The following is a 3,478-nucleotide window of genomic DNA, read 5'->3' on the forward strand; positions in this document are numbered from 1 at the left end:
CCTCAGCACAAAAGTGACATGAAGATTGAAGTCTCTCTATATGAGTGTTCAAGGGCTAGGGTTTGTTTTTCTTAAAAGAAGCCGACCCAGACATCCGTTGGCATCCGTCAACTGATAAACAGGCCTGTTCGCACGTTGAAATGTTTAGCCGTAAAAAGAACGACATTCTCCTGTGTACTGCCGTGTCTTCGTCTGTTTGTGTGTTGCTAAAGGCAATGACTGACGCTGGGTGGATCTAGGAGACTGGAAGTTGGACTGGTCCCAGGGCCTGGTGGTTAAGAGAACCAGGTCCCACATGGTCATGTGTGCTGCATGCCTGAGTCCTGACGGGGTGGAGAAGTCGAGGAGGGCGTGCGCTGAGCCCGCACCCCACTGACAGGTGCTCTCTCCTCTCCGCCTTGTTTCTGTCTCTCTCTGGCAAATTAAAAATATGAATAATAAAAAAGAGAATGGATGTTCATTTCAACTCAGTTCTGGTGGCTGGGCAGTCCAAAGACACTTATGTTACTCAGACGCCCCTAAAGTGAGATCTGGCATATAGCCAAGTGGGACCTATGGGAACAAAAGCAGGGCCAAGAAAACCCAAGTCACCTCCATTTTTTTTTTAAAGAGAGATTTTTGCTATAGGGTGTATTCACTTACTGGAGAGACAGAGAGAGAGAGAGACAGAAAGCGAGAAATCACCCCCCCAGGGGGGATGGCCATGCCGCAATCCCTTCTCCTCCATTCTCCTCTCAGGATCTTGGGCATGCATGCACTCATGTCTGGTATGGAGTTTTAAGTTGCTAGGTCTGGGACTCGAACTGTGGTTGACTATATGGGAGTCTAATGATGTAATCATTAGGCTATCTGCTGGTCCCCAGGCCATCTTCTTTAAGAAGAGACCACCTGCGGAGTGCTCTGCCAGGCAGTGAGGATGACACGCCGGATGACGCAGTGCAAAGGGATCCAGGGCCCAAGAGATCTCCAGAACCCAGGACTGCAGAGGAAAGGGCGGGAGTGATGGAGACATCTGAGGGAGCAGCAGCTCTGGAGCTGGGCAGAGCGAGGTGACATCACCTCGTAATTCACAGATGCTGCTGCTGGCAAAGCGTCCTGGGGGAAGAGGCCAGGACGAGGTGAACAGCCTGTTTCCAAAGCGACATGACGTTCATCTTAGCTGCAGCAGCAAAGGAGCTGAGTCAAGGGGAGCCGCAGGTCTGCATTGAAAGCCTGTCTTGGGAGCAGAGACTGGACAGGCAGATTTATGCCGCAGGGGGACAGATGCTACTTATTTGGCAGAACACAGCACAGTGTCATTCTGAATGACCTGTTTACCCCGTGATTATGTGATTAATGAGCGCCGCAGGCTCCCTCTGCAGGATGGAGCTGCACACTGGCAGGCCTGTCTGGTTCCCACCGCAGCACAGAAAGCAAATCCACTTCCGCCATCTCCCAGGGAAGGCGCTGGTAGGAAGTGGGACAGTGAATGGGCTTGGATGTTTTATGAACCTCCTCTATCCCTGAAAAAGTGATCAGGAGAAATCATTATTTCAAAGTTAGGCTAAGGGCTTTTCTTTTAGGCCAGAGGGCACATGAGACAGAGGGAGAGAGAGGCCCCGATGAGACTGAGTCATAATGCAATCTTCTTCTCTTCCATTCTATCCCATCACCAGGCCTTGAACTGCAGTCGGCCCTGTGAGATTCAACACCCCCTGCACAGCGCTTAACTGCTGTGCTACCTGGCCGGCCCAAGAAGTTTGTTTTGTTTTTTTTTTAATGATAAAGGAAAATAACTTAGTTGTTTTCTTGGTTAGACAAGAAATCAGTGCTTACCTGCCTTTCTCTCACACCCCTGCGGGTTCAAACCTCCCCTCGATTCCTGTCTTTGCACATGGGTCCCAGCCAGCTGCTCCTGCCTCAACCTCCTCTCCTGCCATCCCACTTCCATCTGCTCACCCTAATGCCCGCAGCGCCAGCACGCCTCACCCAGTGCGCGGCCTGCATCTCCTGCCTTTAAGGGCAGAGGGTCTTCCCATCCCCTGCAGCCGTCGGGAAAGGGCAGAGCAGAGCAGAGCGCGGCGACGCTGGGGAGAGCCATGATACCGTTCATCAATGAGCTAACTGGGGCTCAGACAGGTCGCTTTTCCTCACCTGGGAGGTCAGTGTTAGCCTAGGCAGTGACGGAGAGAGAAAGGCTGGGGACCCAGTCTGCCCTCACTCTCGCAGCTCCCCCCAGCCCAGTGCTGTGTGGCTTCTAGAAGTTACCCAACCCCTCCAGGCTGATCCCATCTGTTGTGCAGAGTGGGGGGGTGGTCGCCAGCAGCAGATGCTAAGGACTGTGGCTCAGGGCCTGCTGGAGCCTCCGCCCCACTCCCCAGGAGCTCTGCCCCGGCAGGCACGTGCAGGCCCAGTGGACAGGCAGACGGACAGCCGGGGCTGCAGGTGTGTGAGCTGGGCAGAAGGGGAAGGTGGTCCTCTGGTCATTTCTCTGGGTGAGCCGACTCATGCGCAGAGGTTAGGTGTCTGGCCATAGCCACACCCACCCAGGGGCACAGAGGAGGGTCAGAGGTGGGACCCGGTATCAGGTTTCAGTTTCTGGCTGGCCTGGCTCTGGGTGACAGCTTTGGAGGGAGCCATCCATCCATGCTGGTCAGGGTCCTTCAGAGAAACAGAACCAAGGCGATGGGTACAGACGTGCAGGGAGAGGTTTATCACGAGGGGCTGGCACCGGAGGCCCAGGAAAGCCCATGGAGGGGTACAGTCCAAACCCTGAGGCCTGGGAGACGGGGAGGAGGGTAAGTCCTGGTCCGAGTACAGAGGCAGAGGCCGGTGTGCCGGCAGAGGACGGCTGACCCAGCTCAGGAGCAGACACGAGCCCACTTCGCCCTTGGTTCTGTTCGGGCCCTTGGAGGGCAGGGTGGGCCCCCACCTGGGTGAGAGCAAACTGCTCAGCCCTCGGATACCAACGCCAATCTGCCAGAAACGTCCTCACAGACACGCCCAGGGAGTGGGTTTGACCAGCTCTGGGGCCTCCCTTAGCTGGTCAGGTCGACACACTGAATCACCCACCGCACTGTTGCTCACCCCCCTTCCTGGAGCCTGTGCTTCTGAACCCCGAAACTTCGGAAATCCATGGGGTGGGGGCCACAGGGCTGGCCCAGGCTCTGGCTGTCAAAGCCACCTGCTCTGTGACGCAGTGCCAGGCTGGCACGCGTGTGTCCATGTATGCCCCCTGTCCCTGCACCACCCTGGGGAACCCGAGGTGGCACATTCCTCTCCCCAACAGAGGAGCCAGGCTCTGCCTACCAAATGACCTGCGTGGGTGACTCAGTGGTGGCCAGAGAAGGACTGCTGACACCCATACCCTGCATGAGTCCTTTGCCAGACCCACTGAGCAAAGGCCAGCATAGCCCACCCCTCTGGCCTGTGCCTTTTCGCTCTGCCCCCAGTCTGAGTCCAGCAAAAGAAGGACTCGGAGCCCCTGGAGGCAGGAATG

The sequence above is a fragment of the Tupaia chinensis genome, unplaced genomic scaffold (genome assembly GCF_000334495.1).
Source record: "Tupaia chinensis unplaced genomic scaffold, TupChi_1.0 Scaffold000355_1, whole genome shotgun sequence".
NCBI classification, from domain to species: domain Eukaryota; kingdom Metazoa; phylum Chordata; class Mammalia; order Scandentia; family Tupaiidae; genus Tupaia; species Tupaia belangeri.